Genomic DNA, 8,370 nt, shown 5'->3' with positions numbered 1-8,370 from the left:
CAAACTCTTTTCAAATTGCAGATTTGACAATCTCCTAGTTACCATTTTACCCTTGGAACAGAGCTACTCCCGGAAGATAGGTTGGTAGTACTCTCTCAAAATTGGGCTGGAGTACCAGATGTATTTAATCGTTGGATAGAATTAACTGGACGGCCCGTATCAACTTTGGGGTATCTAACATATAAAGCCTGCTATGCTACCCGCCATTCCAGAGCAACCGCGTGCGCTGCGCTTGTTGGGCCGAACGATCTATCTACTGTAGCTGTGTTTTGGCTGCTGGCATAAGGTGAGCCGTCGGTTGTTTTTCACGTTTCGGAGCTGCTTCATAAGTGGATGACGAGTGGGGCTGGCTATGTGTGGGGTCAATAGAACACAATGGTTTTCCTCCTGGCCTGCGTAAAAGAAAAAAGCCCTAGACCGACGAGCGGTAAAAGTAAAAGGTGACGCGGCTTCCTCCTCCCCTCGCTCTCTTCTCGCCTCCTCCTCTCCGCCCTCTCGCTCGCCGCCGCCGCCGCCATGGCCTCCCCTGCCGCTCATCTCCACCTCCTCCAGCGAGCCCAATCGCTCCCACTCCATCCCCTCAACCCATGGATTTCGGGGCATCCCCTCTCGGCCACCACCTCTCCTCCTCTCTTTGTTTCCCCCAGGTTCCTGATCTGGAGCGGGAGAGACAGATACGGCAAAAAGCGCTGGTGCCGGCGTGGGATGATAGAGGCCACCACCTCTCCTCACCTCCTCCCATGTTCCGGTGGCGGCACCGGGGAAGAAAGGAGCAGCAGCCATAGCAGGCGCGTTGCTGACGAACGCGATCTGCAGCAGCCGCGGCAGGAGGCGGTGTTGATGAAGCGGCGGTCTGTGCCGTCGCCGCCGCTGTCGTCCTCTGGCAGAAGGTCAAGCCAACATGAATCAACAACGCCACGGCGAGAAACGACCATGGGTCCTGGAGCCGAGGTAACCCTCTCATCCCCTCCTCCATTCTCGTCCCTCCCTCCCTCCTTTTTGCTAGCTGCCGCTGCTCCTCTCTCTATCGCTCTCACCTGATTTGCCCTCACCCCTCTCTCTTCCATTCATTTCTTATGGTTTAATCCCCAAAAATCTCATATTTGTCTGTTCTATGCCTACGAGGTGTTTAGCGAAATATTAATGCTAATAATGTATGTAAATTTTATCCTCTGTTGACTTCCACTAATTTCTTTTTTCTGAAATTTAGCTGCAGATTTTATGACTTGTCTATACAGTATATTATGTTCTGATTATGTGGCTTGCATGTACTATCTATGGCCTCTGTTATCACTTTTTCTTGTTTTATTCATGATTCATCACACTGGAACCGAGTGTATGTAAATTATCTTTAAGTGATGTTGATGGAAAAGAAAGTTCATCCATAATGCAGTGGCCTTTTACTTTTCCAAAAAGAAATATAGGTGCTCCATCGGAGGAATTATATTCCAGGGATTAGTTCTTCAAACATTTATTTTGATTAGAATTTGCATGTAAGCGTAATAAATAAATAAATGTATATTCAAACTTAACTGAAATCACTCTTATCTGTTTCTCTAATATTGACAAGTGCATGACCTAAAATCAGAATTCTCTGAAGGCTTTGTTACCCTAATGAGATAAAGTAAGACTGCTCTGTGGGTTGATGATGTAATAGATTTAACATATATTTCAGACCTTCGCAATAAGCATCGCACGGACCTAGAGAGTTTAGCGTTGACATCACGGACATTGAGAACACTTTGCATTACCCTCAAAAAAGAGAACACTTTGCATTATTTCTGTTAGCCATTGGACAGAGTACAGGAAGCAGATGTTCCCGTGTTCTGAAAGAAGTTTTTGGTTTCGCTCCTTGGTGCTACCTGTTTGCTTCTCTTGGTAGCTGAGGGCCCACATGAGAAGGTATCATCATCTTTCTGTTTTAGTACATTTATGTATTTCAAATTAGACGAACTGAGTGGCGGTATAGTGAATTGAACTGCAAGTATGCAAATTAATAGAGCACTACTTTCACAATCTCTGGATATGCATGTGTTGCTTTTGAATGGTGAAATCACTGAAATGTATTATCTATTTATTGTGAATGAGAAGGGTTAAGGTTTATACCCTGCACTTCTTTAAATTAAGGTAGCTAGATGTTAGACTCGAACCTACGTGAGTGGGAGCATTCGTCTACCCTGCTTGTGGTGCGTGATCTCTTGCAGCAGGATAAACCATTATATTTCGTCTTCAATGTAGCATATGCAGGAACTGCTTTGGTATACCAGGTTTGTATTATCGTGAAACTAAGTATTTATCATTGCAGTTAAGTTCTCTGCACGTCATTTATTTTTGCAGGCTCTGGCTTGCACACCTTTGTTGTATTTAGGGCCTCATATTGCCCTTTTCACAATGAAAGCGGTTCAGTGTGGCCGGGTTGATTTAAAGAGTGCTCCTTATGACACTATTCTTTAAAAAGTAGGCCTTCATGGTTGGGGAAAGACTGTCCAGAGTTTGGATCTCCACTGTATCAGGAAACTATCCCATTTAGCAAAATACTCCATGAAGTTCATCTTCAAGTTGTTCCTTGGGGCATTGGGACCGCACTTGGAGAGCTTCCTCCATATTTTACTTCTAGAGCAGGTTATGTTTATAATGCTTTGCTCTTGCCAACTCGAACATAATGTACCTTTGTAACCATCTCATGCTATACCTCATTATTCTTTAAGTTTTTATTCCAGGGCTTCGTTGTGAATCGCTTAAATTATGTATAAATGCTTCACTGCGCCCAAATTTACATGAACACATCAGATGTGTAATTGAGTGTCAGAAAGAAGTGCATAGTCCTATTAGCAAGAAGCTTCTTGATTGATTACAAATTAATAAAACATCCATCTATAGCACACTTTGATCAGTGATGACCGTTGGATTTTTATTTGATTGCTTCTTATTTGTGTGCCATCTTCCAGTATAGCCTTCAATGAGATATATAGTTATCCTGTGTGCAGGGCAGAGTATACATAAAGTTTAGTTTTATGCTTCTTATTCGTTTACTCATCTTTGCATTGTAACCTGAGCTCATCTCTTGATTCGTGGGAGATCAGGGCAGACATGTCTTCATGGTGCTTGCGGAGGGGCAGGGCCCCTGAGGAAAAGTGGTGGTTGGGGAGGAGGACGCCCTTGTCCTTGGTGTCCGGGCCGCCATGGCTGACGCCGGAGCCGTTGGTTGGCCTTGAGGTCATCCGTCGTTGGCGTCCTCATCATCCATCCAACCACCAGGTCCTCGATCCATCTGCGGCCGCTGCACCTCCACAGTACGGCCGCCGCCTTTTTGTTTCCCTCTTGTGTTCATCATCTCAGAAATTTGTTGGCACTGGATCATGCAGGGAGGAGATCCCTGAGGCATTTGATTCTTGTGGGATCCCCACACATCTTGCAAGATCAACAAGTGGCTGGGCCTCTACATTATTCAGAAAAGCTATTTTTATCTTTCATTTATTTGTCTAATTTATGTGCCCGTGTATTCGCCTCCGTTCCGCTCTTGTTGAAGTTCCGACGAATTTCTGTGCTACCTAGGAGGTACTAATGCTCATATATTACAATTTGGTAGCCACAACCTTCAGTCACGGGATCTTGAGAAAAGCAGTTTAGGCATTTTGTTTGTGTCAACTATACAGAATCCCTGCGGTTCGATTTTTGGTTTGTAGGCAACCAACACAATATGCAGGCAAACAGAGATGAGGTTTTGCTGTAGTAGGCAAATATTCATTGTCCATTTTATGTGTTTGTAGGCAACTGAAGTACTCAACCTGTATATATCCGTTAATTCGTGTATAAGCCAATCTTTTTTGGCATATCCATTGCATGATCTACCTATGTATGTTTGTAATTTTGCCTTACTAAGCTGCTATGCATATACTCAGTTTGTCTTTACTAAGCTGCTATACATACACTCAATCTTGTGGTGATTCCAGCTTTGAGCTTGCAACTGAACCTTAAGACTACTAATTACTTTTGTGGATGGTTAAACCTGAAATCTGAAACAAAATTTGGTAGCAGTCTTGCCCCCCTCAACAAAAAAATATGCATTGAGGTCAGCTATCTTCAACGTCCCTTTTTTCGTTTCAGTGATGCATGACCATAGCGTGACATGAAGTTCTATCTTTGATCCTTGCCATTCTACTGCTTTGTTGAACCATCTCAAGGCATATGGACCTGGTTCTTTTTAAGCACAATTTTCTTTTATTGTCTTTACATGCTCATTTAATTCGTTTATGTTTCCTTTTCCGTTGCAGTGGTGGATGATATATTCTCTGCCATGAATGGATGTTTTTGGCGTTGTGAGATGGCGTAGGTCACTGATGAGGCAAGTGACCGAGGTGAGCTCATGAAGACAAAGCGGCACAAATAAACTTCTGACAAACTCATTGGTAAAAAAATGTGGTTTGAAGTGAAATTTCAATTTCTGGCTTTGTTTGTTAAATCCAAAAAGGAATAAGAATATCATACTGAATGTGGACCTTTATTTCATCTACATTCTAGGAATGGGCGCCTCCCCCCAAAACTTCGCCGTGATCCGCCACAACCGGCAACGGCGAGGCCAGAGGTGACCGTATCCGGCACAGGTTGGTCTCTCCCCTCCTTCTTCGCCCACCCTCTCCACATCACCTCACTCCATCTTGTCTTCCCTTTTTTGCAGGTTGCCATGGCACGGACGGCGATGACGACAGGAGGGGCACGCACATCCATGGGACGGGACGCCGCCATAGAGATGGAGCTCCTTCACATCACGCAGAGGCCCCATGGAGCCCCCCTCCTTCTCCGGTGACTCTTCTCAGGCCCGACCCCCTACCTCTCCCCCTCCCTCTCCTGTACTTTGAGCTATACCAGCTCTGTTTCAGATTCTGAAGGCCTCTGTACCATACTTTTAGTTTCATTTGCAATCACATACAATTTTCTTGTTTTGTCTTCTGATTCACTTCTCTCGACATTTGTTTGTGTGCCACTTATTATGGCCAGCTTGGCCATTTTCTCTGGAAGGAGTCACTCAACTCACAAAGAACAAAGAACAAATAATAAAGACTATTTTATCTTTCTTGCAATAATTCAGGTTGATTGTTCCGACCATTCAGGTTGCAGGATTTGAGGTGTGGTCGTTGAGGTGGGGCAGCAAAGATAATTAGCGGTCTGTATGCTAATGAGGAGAACGTCCCTCTATTAATTTTGGGTGTTGGGTTCTGTTTAGTGAATTTTTGAAAATAGTTGGCCTGGTAAAACACCATTGTTTGCCCTGTGGGTCAATAGGGACTTGACAAACAAAAAAATGCATCACTCTCCATTTAATGGCCTAAAAACACTGGCATGTTTGGATGAAATTTTCATCTATATGTATAAGCCGTGGGCTATTCCAAGAAGAGGGTGACTATGCATCAGTTGTACAATCATGTGTCCATCTGCTGCTTTTTTGAATCGTATAAAATCTAGAGCTACCTTACAAAACTGTTCTGTTTACTATGGAGTAAAATCTAGAGCTAGCTTATAATACTGCTTGAAAATAGCTTTGGCTCTTCACACCTGGGAGTAATATGACAGTTTGCATTCCTATTTTTGTTTTCTTTGTATATATATACAGTTTTCATATTCTATTTGTTTGCTCCTGAAGCTTATGTTTTCCTTTTTCAGAATTGAGTGTGTATGAACAAAGCAATAGAGGTTGTGTTAATTCCTAGAGCCTAATATGTTCTTTTGTCTCCCGGTGATTAGTTCGAATGGCCGTGTGAGGTAATAGAGCTTTCTATCGTTGCTTCCTCATGCTTCTCCGCCCTGCATTCTCACATTTGTTAATGGAAAAATAACCCTGCATTCTCACTTTGTTAATGAAAAAAAAGGGATTACAAGCACTGCTCTGTGCAAGAAATGGGTGTATGTGTTCTAATTTAGTTGCTTGGCCTGCCAGCCTATCTTCCCTAGATGCTTACTTTCTTACATGTTGCACGTCATGTTACAGTTTCGCCGGCCTGTCTCGGCTCATGTTAGGCACCATGTCACGGTGTCTAACTATTTATGCACAACATGGTGACATGGTGTCTATAGCCTGTTGGGGCGCCTGCGGGTATTCTCACTGACCACCTCTGCTTGTTTTGGCTCCTTCTAATTGATGTGTTACTTTGTCTATTTTCATGTACCCAGATCCCTGACAAAATCCATGTATTTAACCGTGGCATGTTTGGCAGCTGCAGCCGCGTGGCAATTAATTAATTCTCATTCAACGTAATTTACTTCTCCCCCTTTATGTATCATGGATGGATATACATGGTGGTTGGCTGTTATTATCGAAGCAAGAGTTACTGATGATGACTACATTTGAGCTGGTTTGCCGCTTACAAATCGGTAGAGTGATTTATCTTGCTAATGTATATATAGTTATGAATGCAACTCTTTCGCATCTAGAGATCGTATGGCAGCTGCCTCATATTTGTACAGTAGACCTGATCTCCTAATAGTATTTTGTGATGCACATATTTTTATTTCTTTTGATTTTGCCTTGGTTGTTATTTATGCTTATAGCTTCATGTCTGGGATTCTATTTCAGGGCACTGTTTTAGTTGTTAGTTCAGGTGCTTTTGATTTTCTGAATGTATCTAGGTAATGTCGAAGATGCTCTGCTCTTATTTTTTAGACATTTACTTTGCTTATTTTGCTTCTCCTTAGCCTCTTATTAGTGCCAATCTTCTTTTAAATAGCAGGGACATTCTTTTACTTTTAGGAGGGCATATTTTTCCTGGGCCCTGATGGGTCTTTTCATATATTTCAGATATCAGTGGTCCATGTCACAATAAACAAGTGATTTGTACTTAAACATGACATGGGGAACCTTGGATACACCATTCAGGACAGGGATATACTCGATCTGAGAGAACATGGGCTTCTTACCTCCATCTTTTGTACCCAGTTTACTAGATATTAGAAAACAATGGGTATTTAAAAAAAATTGTTACAGAAGTGCCTTGAATACATTCAGCATAAATGGGATGACCAGGACATATATGAATCGGATTTGTTATTAACTATACTTGGAAAACGATGATGTGATGAAGATATGTCTGCACATGAATATGACGGTTATAGATTTCAGTTGTGCTCTTAAGCATAATTCTGCATCTACAACTATCGTCCCTCTTGGCAGTGTTCAGAGGTCCTTGGCAATAGAAGAGAAATCTTTAGATTGGATGATGTATTTGAGTTGTTAAATAATGCTCATGCCAATTAGGTAAGTTTAGAATATATTTTTGTTTATCTATAATTTGAGCTTCATTCAATGAGCAAAGTTTGATAATTTTTATCTGTCATCATATCCGCACTAGCTTACTCGCTCTTTTGAACATTGTATTTTTTTCAATTGAAAACCGATCTAAGTTTGTCTACTATCTGTAATACAATTCACATTGCATTGTCATCTACTCCCTCTGTTCCCAAATGTAAGTCTTTTTAAAAGTTCCAACAAGGGATTACATACAGAGCAAAATGAGTGAATCTTCACTCTAAAATATGTCTATATAAATCCGTATGTTGTAGTCCATTTGAAGTCTCTAAAAAGATTTATATTTAGGAACGGAGGGAGTACATCTCCTACTTACTCACTACTAACATTCTTTCTAATTCGCTTCTTGCGCCATTGGCGCAACCGGGTCATCTAGTTAAGAGAACTCCCCACAAGACACACATAAATATTTGGGTTTCTGGTAGTGGATGATGTGCCGCTTAAACACTCCCCTCCCTTGCCTCTGTCCCGAGTGGAGGACAGGGAGCTGGCCCGGCTGGCCACGAGATGAGTGCTAGGACCATTGTGTGTCACACATTGGCACATCTCCGGCATTCCCTACGCCGATGGTGGTTGCATAAACAGTGACGCACGGTGGTGTGGGAGGAGAGTAATGTGAGAAACTAGTAAGGCTGGTTGTATTGCAACTCATTGCTAGACTTTCGACACCTCTCAGGCCTATAACTAGCATAGCCTTATTCAAAGGTTACTTTGTTTTTGGAACCAAACGATTTTGTCAAATCTTCTTGATGTATTGCCTAACAGCTATGCTTCTTATAAGAAGTTAAAAACATGCATGGTCTGTGCATCCCACCCAATTGTTCACCATCTACATCAAGAAGACGCAATAAACGAATAATTTGGTATACTAGTGACCAACCATATTGCCTTGCTATATATTGTGATGTCTTGGAGAAAAAATATGTCCAGATACTACAACCAGTAAACATGCTATGATAAATGTACGTTAATACAAACCACATGGTATACGAGTTGCGGAAGAAGCTAAAATAATTCAATGTGAAATTATGAAAATAAAAATAAAGTGATTGGTATCAATGAGAGAATAA

General features: G+C 42.0%; 1 long non-coding RNA gene across 17 annotated transcripts; it reads left to right on the top strand.

The window, feature by feature from the left end:
• The first annotated feature begins 326 nt into the window (after positions 1 to 326).
• LOC123113110 (uncharacterized) lies at positions 327 to 7,403 on the top strand. Of its 17 annotated transcripts, none has more exons than XR_006455909.1 (7): positions 328 to 3,258; positions 3,366 to 4,409; positions 4,522 to 4,604; positions 4,679 to 5,760; positions 5,987 to 6,369; positions 6,572 to 6,624; positions 6,723 to 7,403. It is a non-coding gene; the product is annotated as an uncharacterized lncRNA (long non-coding RNA). The 17 variants fall into 17 exon arrangements; XR_006455910.1 differs by having other exon boundaries at positions 329 to 3,258; positions 6,794 to 7,403; XR_006455904.1 differs by having other exon boundaries at positions 327 to 3,258; positions 5,987 to 6,624; positions 6,794 to 7,403.
• The last annotated feature ends 967 nt before the right edge of the window (positions 7,404 to 8,370 follow it).

Source organism: Triticum aestivum, chromosome 5B, assembly GCF_018294505.1.
Source record: "Triticum aestivum cultivar Chinese Spring chromosome 5B, IWGSC CS RefSeq v2.1, whole genome shotgun sequence".
Classification (NCBI taxonomy): Eukaryota; Viridiplantae; Streptophyta; class Magnoliopsida; order Poales; family Poaceae; genus Triticum; species Triticum aestivum.
This window is presented reverse-complemented; position numbering and strand designations above follow the sequence as displayed.